General features: G+C 37.9%; 1 long non-coding RNA gene across 2 annotated transcripts; it reads left to right on the top strand.

Annotated features, from left to right (window-relative positions):
* Nucleotides 1–4,593: 4,593 nt before the first annotated feature.
* On the top strand, nt 4,594–10,165 carry LOC132368609 (uncharacterized). 2 transcript variants are annotated; one of them, XR_009504136.1, is made up of 4 exons: nt 4,594–5,169; nt 6,465–6,511; nt 7,317–7,426; nt 10,090–10,165. It is a non-coding gene; the product is annotated as an uncharacterized LOC132368609 (long non-coding RNA). The 2 variants fall into 2 exon arrangements; XR_009504137.1 differs by lacking the exon at nt 7,317–7,426 and having other exon boundaries at nt 10,090–10,157.
* Nucleotides 10,166–16,382: the final 6,217 nt, after the last annotated feature.

Raw genomic sequence — 16,382 nt, 5'->3', positions numbered from 1 at the left:
AGAACATAATCACAGGAGTGGGTGGTTGAGGAAAATTGAAGGAAAAAGCACTGGAGATAAAGAAGTAAAAAACTGAGGAGGCCAATATAATGAATGGCTTGAAAGCCATTTAAAATAGAATTTGAGCAGAATTGATGAGAAAATTTGGCCACTTCAAAACATCTGTTTTTCAGGTGTTTTACTTTAAGACACACACTCAAAACTGATTAATTATCAGACTGATGTTTGGTTCCAGGATTAGGATGAAGCTTTTGAAGAAGTGAGAATGGTCAAGTGCATTTCTGTTAAAAAACAACAACCAGACTTTGACTATAATACAATGACAGGTTTTATGTCCATATGGTTTAACCTAAATGTGTTTATGAGGCTCTCCAGAAAACAGGACAGATGGCTAAGAGCTGCAGAGTGAACAAAAGGAGTGTGTGGAACAGACAAACGTCATAGTGATAACAATGAAAAATTGAATACTTCCCAGTGGGCCTTCCACAGAGGACAAAAGACTAAGTTCATTGGAATTCTGTATTGCTCTGTAAGTGAAAACTAAATTTGCTTTAAAATACTAACTTATCCTGAAATCTCAATTTTTAACAACAACAATAACAAAAACCAGAAAGCTGACTTGGGTTTATAATTCCCTTTTGACTTTCTTTTTTCAGAAATGATTTCTCGATTTCCAAGTCCATCCCATGATTTTATGTTACTTGCCATGTTTTATGTTCTTCAGGCCTGAGATTTATTCCTTTCTATTTTATGATTACTTAAAATCCGTAAAAACTTTGTTAGAGGACTGTTACCTGATAATTGATGGATTTTCTACTTAACTTCATTCGCAGGGTCTACACATTAGCAATGTAAATTTTGATGAGGCTGCTGGGCCTATTTCATTTTGGCATCAGTGCTAAAAAATCTGATAAAGGGCTCAGTTGGTGCCATCTGGGAGCTTGCTTTGTGATGTCACAGCTGACACTAGAAATTAGATTGAGAAAACTAATTAATTTCCCACAACATTTCAGATATTGAAAAAGAAAAGCCTTTCATGATGCTAATAACATTTCCTAGAGATAAGAACATATTTTCCAGTATATATTAATAATCCCTCTTCATTTTCCTTGCTGCCAGCCTCACGATATGATAGTAACTTGGGTAGTACAAAGCAGAGGACATCTGTTAAAATTCATATGTATGTTTATAGGTGTCTATACAGTGTAAATATATACAATCATGGACAAAGATACAGCAGGATTTAACCCAACAATGTTGAAGGAGGAGGGTATAAGGAAGTAGTGAACTTGTAGTTAATTGGGAAAATGTACATGACATAATGTTAAATTATGAAAATATAAAATGTAGAATATACATTGTTTTATATTACAAAAATAGGTTAAAATTGAATATGTTTATGAGCAAGAGCTAGAAGGCAACGTAGACAAATTAAAACATTGATTTAATTAAGTGACAGAATTGTGGGCAACATTTTTTTCTTTTTTTTGAATTTTATTTTATTTATTTTTTTATACAGCAGGTTCTTATTAGTTATCCATTATACATATTAGTGTATACATGTCAATCCCAATCTCCCAATTCATCCCACCACCACCACCCTCCCCCACCACCTTCCCCCCTTGGTGTCCATACGTTTGTTCTCTACATCTGTGTCTCTATTTCTGCCCTGCAAACTGGTTCATCTGTACCATTTTTCTAGGTTTGTGGGCAACTTTTGCTCTGAATTTATGTTGTTTATTGTTTTTGCAATACAGATTTTAAAACAAAAAGAGACTGGAATGTATAAATAGGAACTTGGAAGTATATTAGTCATTCTAATGAGTGCTGGGTTTATTCTGTTCATTAGAACCAGCTCCAGACTCCCTAGTTAAAGACGAATGAAGAACACTTGGAGATGCTCCAATAAAAACCATAGATACATTAAGAATTGAAGAATACATCCTTTTAGGAAGAGTAAAAGGAACTGAATTTAAACAGCTTAAAGGGTTCCTCAGCTGTAAAATATGGAGATTTGAGTCAGTAACTTCTCATATCCTTCCAGCTCTGACTTTTTAAATTCTTAGACTAGATCCATTAGTCAACAGAGTAACTGCCAACCACCTACAGCATCTGAAGCAGTAAAGTGGGCATATGCATATGCTTGGGAATAAACTTGATTGAAGGCTGACTGCACTAATAGTCCTTCCACTAATAGATGAAGAATTTCTTTTAGATAGAAGAGATTAAGGAGATGTACCCTTCCTTCTCTGAGCAAGAAAATCAATGGGCTTTAACTACAGCAAAACAAATTTAAAATCATGAAAAGCTATCTAAAAAATGTGTAGTAAATGTAGACATGGTTCATACAAGACTGATTGTAAAGTCCCTTCACTGAAGACTTTCAGACCATCATCACTCCTGGATGGTGTTAGAGAGATGTCAGATGGCCAATGTGCTCCATAGCTTAGAACTCTTTGAAGCACCATGTACACTATCTCCACCAGGTTCTTGTTCCATAGATACTCAAACACACTTTTTGTCCTCTCTTCCTTGAACAACCTATAGTACCTATCATATTCAGTAGCATTAAAATTCATCCTGTGTCTCCAAGCTGAAAACAAGACAGACATCCTAGACTCCTCTCCTTTGCTATCCTTATCTGGTTGGTTAGGAAGTGTTCTTCCTTCTATGTCTTCTAAATGTCTTTTGAACCAGTTACCTAATTTCTTTATCCACTACTCCTATTTCAGACCCTCATTATAGGATACTGCAGTGATGTCCTGACTAATCTCTTTGCCTTCAGTCTTGCCCTTCTTCAATCTTTTTTCAAAATTGCTGCCAAAACTATGTATTTTTTAAAGTTCAAGCTCTTTAGCCTGAAGAAGCATCTTCCCCATCTCTTCATTTCCCATCATTTGCACCACTAATCCACCCTACACTGTAGACGTTTTGGAAGGACTGAGGTTCTCCTCTTTCATATATTCCTGCCTCCATTTCTGTTAGTTCTTCTACCTAGAATACAGCTCCCCTGTTATGCCTGTTGAACTCAACTTTTCAGACCTGGATCAAATGTCCTCTTCTCAAATGTTTCCTAAACTTTTATCTGCAAACAAAAGGCAGAAATAATGATTTCTTCCTCTGTGTTTCCAAGGTACCCTGAATATGCCAATAGTAATGTTGATCATATTACCTTCCATTGTAATTATATGATTATATATGTGATAAAGATGAAATATTCTTGTGTCTATGCTCCTCACTCCCCATCTCCTCCCTGCCACATGCCAAAGGACAGTTTGGATCTTTTCTGGGTGAAAGAACAAGGGGTGATTTAAAAACAGGAATGAAAAGGAAGAAGAAAAACCTAGCGGCCTAGGAGAAAGCAGCTAAATCTATCAATAACAAAGAGTTTGGAGAAAGGTAGTATTGCCATCAGGGGGGATTTAGCATATGAGGCTCTGGGTAATCAAAGTCTGTACGTATGAGGAATTGAATTGAGACTGCTTTAATATTATTTGAGAAACATAAATAAATATTGAAATATACTTTAATTACTACTTAGAAACTAGACTGTGCTTCCCATACAGAGACTAAGCCACTTGGAACCCTAGCATTTAGTTACATATATCTGTTGCCTCTTATTCTACTCCATGTTTATTTCAGTACCTAAGACAGTGCCTGAATAACTTAGTAAGTGAATGTATGAAATGTATCTGGCCCTTCCAAGAAAATGCCACAGGTTTCCAAATTAGCAATGATGAGCATTTCCAGATGGTGTCACTTTGCTGAATCCTCAAACACTAGTGGTCCTTGAGGCCTGGCCAGCAGATGAAAGGAGATGAAAGGACTGCCCACCGGTTGGAATATAGACAGAGGGACCTGGGTGAAAACTCAGGATGGAAGGACAAGATATCAGGGCAGTCCAGAGTCTCCAAGGCAAGCTTTAGAGTGTGTTAAACCTCTGGTGCCCCATGTCAGTATACTGGAATCATACTGGTAGACACTGTATTCTGCACTGTCCCACACTTGCAGGAAAAAAAAAAAGATGATGCAGTAAAAGTGATCTCTGAAGTAAGACACAAACTCCCTGGTTTTCCACCTTTCCGGCCAATGGTCCTTTGTGGGACCCGTTCCTGGACCAATTTCAGTAAGATCCTTGAAGAAATCAAGTGTTCTCGGTAAAGCAACTCCATTTCCACATTTGGTCTTTTCTATTCTTCCTTAGTTAATTTTCCTCCAGGATAAGTATTTTAGATTGCTATTGCCTTGGTATAGAAAACAACATGAAACTGTGAGAATGTTTTTTCAGATTCTTAATTTTAGCAGTTTCAATCTATTGAATTTATTTTCCAATATATATAATTCTATTGTATGCTCCGCTTTTATTGCCATTGTATAAAATTGGGTTCTATATTGTTTATTGCATGCAATTATTTGTGTAGTTAGTTTTTAAAGATCTAGTTTGCATCAATTTAAATCAGGCACTGGTATCATGTTTCTGTACATATTTTCCTTATTTGAGTATTTCCCATCCTCCATTTTGAGAAAATTAATATAATTGAACATTTTCTTTTTCTTTTCTTTCTTTTATTTTTCTAAACAGCAACCCAGGCTGTTAACCCTTTGGGATCCGAGACCGTGGGTCAGCTGTATAATAGGAGCCCTGAGGAACCAGTTATGAATCAGAGTGTGCTTTATCCCAGCCACAGCATGCAAAGGGTTACACTGCACACACTACAGGGGCTGTGGTTGGGGAGAGGAGCGAGTTTCCTTGCCCTTCCTGCCTGGGAGCACTTATCCTTTATCTGGCAGCAAGATACTGGAAATTCCCCTTCCACCTTTAAAATAGAAGACAAGGGTGTTTGCTGTGGGAATTAGAACTGGGTAGTATTTATGGAGCACATTGGAATTCTTTCAGGGTAAGTGTTAGAAGAACACAAGTTATTTCTTTTATTCTTAAACTATGTTCCTGTCATCAATAACTCTCCAAGCGTAGCCTTTCTTATTAAAACGCTCAGTGCTGTAAATCACTGAATAATCAAGGGCTTTGCCATGAGGGAGGAGTCAAGATCAAGCAAAAAAAAAAAAATCAGCCTCTGATTAAATTACCTTTGTCCCCCATTTCCCATCACAGGTTATGGTGTACTGCCTGCTGGACACAAAGTGAGAGGGGAGAGGGGAGATGGAAAGGTAGGAGAAATAGATCAAAATGGGAGCCCCAAAGCTCACATTGAAAGAGAAGGAAGAAACCCAGTGTGGTGTGGAGACAAAAAGACGTGCCTGATGGAAATGAAGTCCACTCATGTGGGAAGGAAAAATAAATCCTGTCCTGAGTTATAAGACAGGAAAGAAATCAAAAAGTGGAAACTCAAGAATGAATGTGGGGAAGAATGTGGCCATATTTTGAGAGGGGTTCTGGGCTGTACAAAATTCAAGTGCCACACTTTGAAGACCAATACTAAGGAAAATGGGGTTCTCTCTTTCCCTTGTTTCATTATCCAGTGTATGTCATCTGTAAAGAATTAGCTCTGGGAACACCATGTGTGTGTGCTAATTTTTTTTTTTTTAATCATACTAGTTTCAGTTTATTGTGCACACACCAAAAAAAAAAAACAGTTTGCCAGACAGGAGCACGCAAACCAAAACATGGAATGAGGCTCAGAGGTACACAGTTATAAAGCAGCTTATGCAGTGTGGAGGCAGTGACTATTCTTCACAGTGATTGGTTACAATATTAGAATTTTCTTAAATGAAAGGAATTGGTTTGTGGTGACCTCATAACAATCTGGGAGAACAATTTTAGTTTCGCTTATGATTTTCACAGGCATAAGCAAGAAGTGACCCAGGTCACGTTAGCATCATTTGGCTTGCAAAATAAGCTAAATTAAGCTTTGCTTTTATAACTAAACTGGTTTTGTCTGCTCAAGGAATTTTCAAGTCTAGTCTCCATTTGTGTGTGATTTTAACAGTTCCCTCTTTTGGTCATTCCCTCAGCAAGCTCAGAGTATGAACAACTTGTACAGCATTACTCTTGGTTACCATGGTTGCTGTAGCCAGGCTGAAGAATCACATATTCACTGTATCCAATATTTGTCAGGACAGAGGGTCATGCAATTGCTGTTGCCAACAGTTGCATCGTCATCATAGACCTGGGAGGTCAGATCACTGAGTTCCTCAAGTTGACTAATCCTGATGGATATCACTGATGTGTGTGTGTGGCTGCCAAAACTTATTTAAAACCCTTAAGAGGATACAGCACACTAGAAAGGTTAATATGATGACTATAAGGAAACTAAGAGCCAAGGACTGAAAAATTCCCCCGAGCGGAGATTTCTAGAGGCCAAGATTTAACCAAGTAAACAACTCAAATGGGTTATAATCAGATTCAGACTTTACCTTTCTAAGTCAATCTACATTTCTGTTTTGAGTGATTTATGTAGCACAACATGATGTACTAACAATCACATATTCTCGTGATTACTTAGGACAGGATGAATGTGAGGACGTGTTATTTCAGGAGGTGGTGCTGCAGGTGAGTTTTCACCTAAGTTAGGCCTCTATATGATGTGGGCAATCGAGTAATTTAATAAGAGGCATTTCCATGGAAAGAAAAGGAAAACAAAGGGTAATCGTTTATGTGTGCTAATTTATACTATGAAATGGTTGTTAAATGAATAACTAATAGCAGTCACATTTGTGGGCATGTAATTATTGGTACCCCCTTTTTATTTTCTACAACTACCCCCCTTCCAAAGATGGATTCTATTGAAACCTCTCTCTCCATGTCCCTCTAACCTAAGTGTGTATAAGAAACAGTTTGGACACTCTTACCAGTTTTCTCATCCATGTCAGTTAAAGGCCCAGGTTCCTGGATTTTATCCCCTTCTAGCCAAACTCCCCGCTCCTCCCCTTACTCTTTTTCCCTATCAGCTCTTCTCAAAATGTGGTCTGCAGATGCTTGGCATCCCAGGAACCCTTTCAAGGGTTCATAAGATAAAAAAACCTTTTGTCATAATAATTTCTAAGACTAACTCCCTTTCTCACTGATGGTGCCGAAAGCAAGTGTCATAATTAGCAGAACTGTCGGTGCCTTAGCCCTACTGGAACTAAGTAGTGTTGGTTGTTACTGTATTCTTCACTGTTACATACTTGCAGTGAAAGAATAATGATGCAGTAAAAATTATCTATTTTTACTAAACCTTAGTACTTGAAGACATGAAAGTAGGCATAAAGCGCTTGGACTGCATACTGAAATATGATGGTTTGAACACTTGTGATTGTTAGAGCTACTAACTGAATTAGCTGCTTTTTCATGGAAAACCGTTTTTACTTGAAAGGTCAACTGATGAGATGAATGAACCATGGTTACTCAGACTTGGCTGTTTGGCAGTAATTTTCTTGAAAATGAGTGAAGTGAGCCTGTCACTTCAAGGAAAACAACTTGACAGTATGTTTAAATGAATTAATTGCATATTTTAAAAGCCTTTCAGTGTTAATTTTCTAATATGGTTAATGTCAATAGCTATAACCCACATAAACAAAACTTAGAGATCCTCACTGGTTTTTAAGAGTGTCGAGAGATCCTGAGACCAAAAGTTTGAAAGCAGTTGCTTTATATAAATGCTTCTCAAAGTATGTTCTTCGGCAGTCTGATCTTTGGGATGCTCTAATTTTGCACTGTCCAATATGATAGCCAGTAGCCACATGTGGTTGTTTAAATTTACATTAAATAAAATTTTGTTCCTCCGTCACGCTAGCCACATTTGAAGTACTCAACAGCCCAACGTGTGTAGAGCATGGCAGACAGGGCTCTGCAGTCTGGGAGGCTTGCAGACACCCTCCTCTGGCTTCTTCACCATGTTCACTAGCATCTAAAGGCTCTACACAATTCTGACAGGAGGAAACACTGTTTCATTTTGTTTAAGCATCTCTCCAGCTTATTTGAACACAGGACTTTTTCACTTGACACCTATTCCCATTCTATGAAATATACTTTGAAAAATGCTGTTCTGCCTTTTCCCAATATTTTTATTTTAACCACTCCACTGATTGAGGTTTCGTTATAAGCAATTTTTTAACCTCTTTCAGAAGTAAGTGGCCGTAAATAATATATTAAATAGTAGAAACCTATCATCTGAATTTAAATTCCACTCCTTTGCTAGTTCACACCTGGAATTTCCCCCATCAGTATATATTCCAGTTCAAATTACTCTTCTGATTATTTCTGAATTTTTAGTCTAATGTTTACATTCAGGTTATATATTTGGGTTTCCTACAGGGGAGTCTCAGAGACTGTATTCCTGATTGGGATTCTCTGTGACTAATGAGTATCACCACCATTTAATAATATTTTGTAAGCTTTAGTTTTTTTAAGAAAAATAAACTTAAAATTTTAGAATAGTTTTAAACCTCCAGAAGAATTGCGAGAGTTACAGAGAGTTCCTGTATACCTCCCACCCAGCTTTCTCTATTAATATCACTGTGGTACTCTTGTCTGCAAGCCTTACTTTTAAAGTTTCTAATGCAAAAACAATAGGTTTATTTATGATTTTCCAACTTAAAATCATAATATTGAATATGCGTTTTCAGACCACCAAACTTCAACACCCTACTATGAGAATCATTATTCCAAGTTTCCTTGAGCATAGCTAGCTGAGCTTCCAAATAGTTTGCAGTCTTATCGGTTAAGTCCAACAACCCTCCTTCATACTTCTCCCAGGTAGGTGAGCTGCTGGGCTGCGACATTGGAGTCAGGGCTCTGAGCAGGCAGTGCTGGCTGGAAGCTGTAGGGCAACAAGAAAATATGGGCACTGAGGGCCTTGCCCCCAGTCAGGGTGAGGGAGCCAGGGAGGTAAAAATGCAGAGTGCACAGAAGCTCCAAAGTAAAAAGTCAGCCGTGGAGGACAGGTAAGCAGTGGAGGACAGAGGCAGAAAGCTGAAAAAAATAGAAGGGAAGGAAGTGCGGAGAAGTAGACAACATGGATTGCGTGCAGATAAGTTCACAAGCTGGGAGGGAGAAGTTAAGGACACTGAACTGATATGATTGAATTATGCATTTTCTATAGCAAAATAGTATATTTAAATAGTATGCAGACTAATTTATATGCCGTTTAAAATTTTTTCTCTCATAAAAGCAATTCATGCTTATGTTTGTGAATGTGTATATGAAGACAATCTGGAAGGATCTGCACCAAATTGTAAATCGTGATTACTTCGGGTAGTGGGCTGGGAGGGTTGGGGGTTAGAGGAAGGTGATACGCATAGGGAGTTTCACTCCACTCTATACTTCTAGACTGTTTCAGTTACTTACAGAATACATTCATATATTACTTAGGTAAATAAAGAAAACAAAAAGTAGAAGTAATATATGTTCGTTTATAAAATTGGGGAATACTGAAAAGCATATGGAAAAAATCAAATTATTTATATTCTCACCACCCTGTGATAACCACTTCGTTCAGTGAATTTCCTTCCCAGCCCTATGCCCTCCTTTAATATTTAGATGCGTAGATGTGATAGGCTATAATATTGTTCACAAATACTTGGTGCCTTTCCCTGTCTTGCTGAACTCAGATGAGGCCATATTCCTTCAGCCAATGAAATATGAGCAGAAATAATGTGTGTCACTTCTGGGTAGAAGGTTTTTAAGGGTTTACTCATGCTTTTGCAATCATGCAAGCTTGTCTCAGGATGAAGCCTCTGCCATCTTCTTGGGTTCCAGGGTGTCTGTGAAGAATATAGCAACCTTGGTGACTTGGAATGGGCAGGCAGCATGAGGGAGAAATAAACTTTGTCAGTGTAAGCAGTGGAGATTTTCAGGTTGTTGCTGAAGCATAAATTAGCTTATCCTAACCGACAGAAGAGATAAATAGATATCTGTGTGTGTGTGTATGTAAATGCAACTCTATGGGTGTGTGTGTGCGTGCATGTGTGCGCATGTGCAGAGAAAGAAAAATATACACAATTACATAACATTCATCGCTACTATGAAGGTGGGTTCACACTGTATATATATTTTATGTACTCCTTTTTATTTATTTAATTTTTTAATTTCAAAATTTTTTTTGGCTGTGCCGCACACGGCTTACGGGATCTTATTTCCCCCACCAGGAATTGAACCCAGGCCCTCGACAGTGAAAGTGCAGAGTCCTAACCACTGAACTGCCAGAGAATTCCCATATTTGGTGTACTCCTTTTTTTTTTTTTAATAAATTTATTTATTTATCTTTGGCTGTGTTGGGTCTTCGTTTCTGTGCGAGGGCTTTCTCCAGCTGTGGCGCGTGGGGGGCCACTCTTCATCGCGGTGCGCGGGCCTCTCACTGTCGCGGCCTCTCCCGTTGCGGAGCACAGGCTCCAGACGCGCAGGCTCAGTAGTTGTGGCTCACGGGCTTAGTTGCTCCGCGGCATGTGGGATCTTCCCAGACCGGGGCTCGAACCCGTGTCCCCTGCATTGGCAGGCAGATTCTTAACCACTGCGCCACCAGGGAAGCCCTGTGTACTCCTTTTTAGACTTAATATTTTATTACAAAAATTTCCCTCCTTATCATATAGTTTTTGAAAATATGATTTTAATACAAGATGATACAATATGGATGAATACAATAATGACTGTATTATTCCATTTTATGGACTTACCATCATGTATTATTTAATATATCTCCCATGGGCAGACATTTAGGTTGTTTCCAAGTTTGACTGTGGTAAGTTATCAATTAACGTATTTGCCCACAGCTGTGACCTAGGAAAAATTTCATTCTTAGGATAAATACCATGAAATGAGATTACTGTTAATTCTAGAGCCAACTCCCTTACCTCCTCGGCTTCCTATACCTGCCCCATCTCCATAGGGTTCGTGTAGGTCAACAAGTTCCGCTGCCTACCCACAGGGACAGAGGCACTGAGCCTCTTGCCAGCTTTAATAGATGGGATAATAATCCCCTTATCTTTTCCATTCCTCCTCTGTTCACCAAAGGCAAGGTTGAGGGTTTTTTTTTTCTCTCTCTCAAGAATTTTCACTAAAAAACTAAAAGTAAAACAAAACTATGTCTACAAAATGTGGCTTTCTGCTGATAACAAACTCCTCCCAAAGATTATCTTTCAGAATACCCAGTCCCTGGCCTTTTCCTCACTTCCTCCCTGACTGAGTTAGATGTGATAGTTTCCCGGGCCCTCCCAGACCATATTCCTGGTCTTCTCACCCTGAGATGTGCACTCACCCCACTCCATCGCTCCTGGGGCACCCTGCACTAACATGAAAGCAGCACTTTCCCACGCTGTTGTAACTGTTGGTTTCCTTTTCTTTCTTTTCCAGTAGGCTACACTGTGAGCTTCTTGAAGGCAGAGACTGTATCTCATCCCTAGAGCCACAATGATTAGCATGGTACCCAGAACTCAGCAGACTTAGAGTAAATATTGGATGAATGGATGAATGCAAGCAGAACTAATGCATGAATTCGTGCATATATGAGTGCATGAATAAATAAATGAATAGTCATAAGGAAACATGGGAAATGTATTTTTCCATCTCTATGATCAGAAAGGGAGCATCTTCCTGCCTCAGGGTGGTTATATTTTTAGATGAGCAGTTTATCTGTAAGGTGTAGGCGCTTATAAGATAGGTGTTCACAACTTGGAGAATGCCTGTATATTTGAGGAACATCCTGAAAACCAAAGAAGCATATTCCTCTTTTCCTTTCTTAGGACTAAACCTCAGTTATGAAAAGTAAAGAGAAAATAAACGAAAATAAGAGCATGAGGCAAGGCCTTCATGACCTTGTCTTTTTGAAGAGAGAGACACATTCTCTAATTTCACTAGTCAGTGCCTAGATACACAGTGTGGGGAGCAGGTAGAGAAACAGTCACTCTTAGACAAAACTGCTGGGAGTGTAAATTGGTGCAAACATTTTAGAGGTAATTTTAGGACTATTCATCAAAATTCTAAATGCATATACCATCTGACCAAGCAATTCCACTTCCAGAGGTTTATCTCCCAGGATGCTTACGTAAGTGCATAGATATGAATGTATAAGAATGTTAATTGAAGCACTATTTGTAATAATCAAAAATTGGAAATAATCCAAATGTCCATCAATAGGGGATATAGCCCTTTATTTACTGACATGCAAAGATATCCAGTTTAAATTATTTAGTGATGAAAGTCAGATTGTAGAACAGTTTACATAGTATGGCTCCATATTCTAGAAAGAAGATGTGTATGCATAGGAGAAAGACAAGATGGATATTCTGCAAGTTTAACAGTGCCTACCTCTGGGGAGTGGGGATTAGAATAGGAGTGGAAGACATCTTTTTTTTAATCTTGTGTATTTACTTCTATATTAAAAAAATTATTGATAGCAAATATGTATTACCTTTTCAATAAACATTTAAAAAGGAAAAACAATAGTTAATTGCTACTTTTTCAAGTCCTAGGCTGAGAATTTACCTATTCTTGGGTCTTAGAAAGGTTTTATGATTGTAACTATTTCCTTTTGAGGTAATTTAAATGACGGAAAGAAAAACATTGAGCAGAATACCAGCTATTTCAAATTTTGAGCTACCTGATCTGTACTCCGGTAGTAAATCGTTTTTGGTGTCAGGTGTTATAGACATAATAGCCCTGTGTTGGGTTATTTTTTACAGTAGTTTAGAAACTTTGAATTAGACCATTCTTAAAATATGCATGTGATAGTGGATATTCACATCTCAGGCAAGACTTGGTGTTGGTTGGATTTATTTTAGTTTATCCTTAGCCTTCCCAGAGCAAACCTCTCAGTAACAGTTTCTTATTGGTCTGGTATCTGCTTTTTGTTTATTTTGGTTTGGTTTTGTTTTGTTTGCCCTTAGAAGTTGCTGCATATTCTACCTGACAATATCATTTCTCCATATTTTAGGGCTGAATCCTTTTCCTGATTCCATTTCCCATTTTGTGTTGGATCTTTCAAAGGTAACCATATCAAGCTCTTTTCAATCCCCATGAAGATTATTGATAGTTGCCACTTTCAACCCAGTGACACACCCAGCTCTGACAACTTCAAGGACCCTACCATTTATATTTACCTCCAAATAATTAAAGCAATCTACACCAAACTCTGGCCCTATCAGCTTGCACTTTAGCCAGGCTGAAGAATGGACAAAGTTCACTGAGCTGATACGTGCTTTTTGGCCGTGGCTCTGAGCAAAATCTTCACGTGGTTGCAGTTCGTATGCTAGATGGCTGGCCAAGCTTTTGAAGTATGCTGAATAATGCAACAGGCCTTTGCAGCTGGGTCCAGACACTCCTAATACAAACACAACCGCCAACATCCAGTTAAGTGTTTACTCTCATTGACATGCATGGGTACTTTAGTTTGGTAACTGGGGCTGGGCAGGAAAGAGGGGTGATTAGGATTTTAGAGATGAAAATATGACACTGAGAGCTTTGGACTGGTTTTGAGTCCCTAGAGCTACAGACAGTTTTCTTCATGAAGAAGCAGCTCTGCTTTGGGGCCCACATGTCAAAGAGTGGCACCAAATTGAGAAAGGCCACTTTCTCCATTTCCTCATGGAATCCAGCATTGTTCTGACACATAATGATTGGAGGCATTGAAAATATCGGGAGACAGCGTTCTTGGCACGTTCTTGGCCAAGTGTTTCACAGTGAACTTTCCCAGCAGAGGCAGTGATAAACCTTTCTTCCAGCTGCTTGCCAGCACTGAATGTTGACAAATGAGAACTGGAGCAGACCAAGAACAATACTATGAATGCCCCAAGAGGGCCAGGACAGAGAGGCCTGTACAATTCTGCTATGTCCCTTCACACACGGTGGAAGCTCAATACATATTAATTGAATGAATGAATGTAGTGATGAAAACTGAAAGACTGGTTTTTGAATATGGAGAAGGTACTTGTCTGGGGACTCCCAGCAATAAGCAGGATCATTTTGGGGGAAAAAATAGCTCCTGTTTAAAGAGGATGGAATTTGGAGCCACTGTAATTTATGCATAGCTATAGTGTGACCACATTTGTATCTATAGGCTGTTAAAAACAGGTGAAAATTGGGCTAGGAATATTTTCTAAACCACAATTGCTAAAACAACTTTTATTAAATAGATGATCTTCAGGCTTTTTTTGCCCCCAGGCATAACATCATTTATAAAATTGGGCAGTATCTGCATGGTAGTGGTCTTTGATTAGATTTTTCTATAGGCAACAGGATCTGTAACTTTAGACCGAAATTATCCTGCTTTCAAAAATATGCCTGAGAAACAAAAGTTCTGTGGAAATAATAGAGCTTGCTGAATGTTTTTGTCCTCTCTCTTGATTAGTCAAAACTGAAGCCAAATGTGGGACTACTTAGGACCATGAGTACTTAGATATTAAGACTTTGAATAGTCACCAGAGTCTGTTAAACTGTAACTAACAAGCTCCCTTCTAGTTCTCAGATCTGTTTTATCACAGAACTTTGTGTTTGCACTTTAAAATTTATTTCTAGACCAGGTCTTGGATAAGGAGAAGGAAGAAAGGGAAGGTATATTCTGTTTGGCTTTTAAGGTCAGGCAGTCAATTTGGCAGCTGGGCTTATATAACTTTTAACTTCTCCTAATTAGAAATTTTCAAAGTACCCGGCTCTCCCCAGGATGCCAATTTGCTAGAGAATCTGCTTGCAGCCTCCTTGTGAGAAGTCAATTTGAAGCCTTAACCAAAAAAATAACAAATGCTTCAGCTCCATGAGAAAAGTTACCCTCCATTGTTTGCCTGACTCATTGTGAGGTTGGAGTTCTAGCCTGACTTAATTTTAAACTCATTCATCTTAATTAATGTACACCCTATACTATCACAGCCATTCTCCTACAAAGAGTTCATACTTTTATAAAGCTTCAGAGGGAAGTCAGTCATAGAGAAGACGTTTTTTCCTCTCATTACTGTCAGGGGTGACTCTTTTTAACATTAATTTCCAGATAAAGTTTTTTAAAATAGTTAAACTGTGTTATTCTTTTAGTACCTGATAATAACCATGATACTGAGTTCAAATGAACATTCCATTGAATATTGGTTGTGATAAATTAATCATATATCTTTTAGACAGTAAAATGGCAAGTAGGAGGAAATTTCTGCTTGTTTTTAATAACGTGGAAGCTCAATTTATTTCCATATAGAATTTCAGGAAATATGCTGACGCGTGAATATGCCCTTGATTCTACAACTTTATGTGCTTGTCTCCATCTTATGTAATTTTATCCCCTTCTGTAGCTTCGATTACTATTTAAGGCCTGTCTGAAGCTGAATTCAGTAGCTTTCCTTCCAAACCTGTTTGTTTCCCTTTACTCCCAGTATTGGTAACTGACACCACCATTCATTCAGTCCCCTAAGTGAGATATCTAGGAATCATGCTATCGTGATCTTTCTTTTAAAAACAGCTTTATTGAGATGTAATTCACATAGCATAAAATTCATCGATTTATAGTGTATAAAATTTGGTGGTTTTTAGTATATTCACAGAATAGTGAGATTGGTCTCTAATTTTCTTCATATTTTATTTTTTATCAGGTTTGGTGTTTGTTAGTATTATACTCATTTCTGTAAAAACGTAGCATCCTCATGTCCTTTGGTGGTTCCAAAATGCACAATCGATGGATGAGTATCACGGGGAGTAAGGGTGGGAGGGGCAGGGCTTTCAGTGTTCTTCTGGGCCCTACACTCTGTAAAACTAGGATAGAGCTGAGGAATCTGCATTAAAGACAAAAAAGATACATTCCCAGGAAGATTCTATCAAACCATAGGAGATGAGATGATCTCAATGCTGTTTATCCAGTTCAGAGCACAGAAAAAGAAAACCAATCCCACTGTGAGAGCCAAAAAATCTTACATATTAGCAAAGAGGACCAACAGTATATTTTAAAATAATATATGTTTACAAAGTGTATTCCAAGAATAAAAGTTTTTCTATAGTAGGACATCCATTAATATGATTCATCAAATTAATAAAGCTAATGAGAAAAGTCAGATCATTGCCTTAAGAAAGGCATTTGATAAAATTCAACAGCTATTCAAGTTAAAAATACTCAATTAAATAGGAATTAAGGGATAGTTTAGTCCATAAGCCAGCTTATTCTTGAATGGGAAAATGTTACTCAAAGTCGGAAGAAGACAAAGATGACCACTATGTCCATTACTATTTAACATTGGAAACAGAAGTATTAGTCAATACAATTAGACAAGGGAAAGCATTTAATCACACAAGAATTGGAAGGAAGATGAAAAACTCTCTTTGCAGATAACATGATTAACTAGAAAACAAAAAATAGATGGAAAAATTAATAGAAATTATAATAAGACAATTTAGTAAAGACATAGGATATAAAATTAATATAAATAAGTCAATAGCTTCATATAAACAAACAATAAGCAGGTAAAAGAAATAATGG

The sequence above is a fragment of the Balaenoptera ricei genome, chromosome 7 (assembly GCF_028023285.1).
Source record: "Balaenoptera ricei isolate mBalRic1 chromosome 7, mBalRic1.hap2, whole genome shotgun sequence".
Classification (NCBI taxonomy): Eukaryota; Metazoa; Chordata; class Mammalia; order Artiodactyla; family Balaenopteridae; genus Balaenoptera; species Balaenoptera ricei.
The sequence above is the reverse complement of the archived record's forward strand: the minus strand, read 5'-3'. Positions and strand labels throughout refer to the sequence as shown.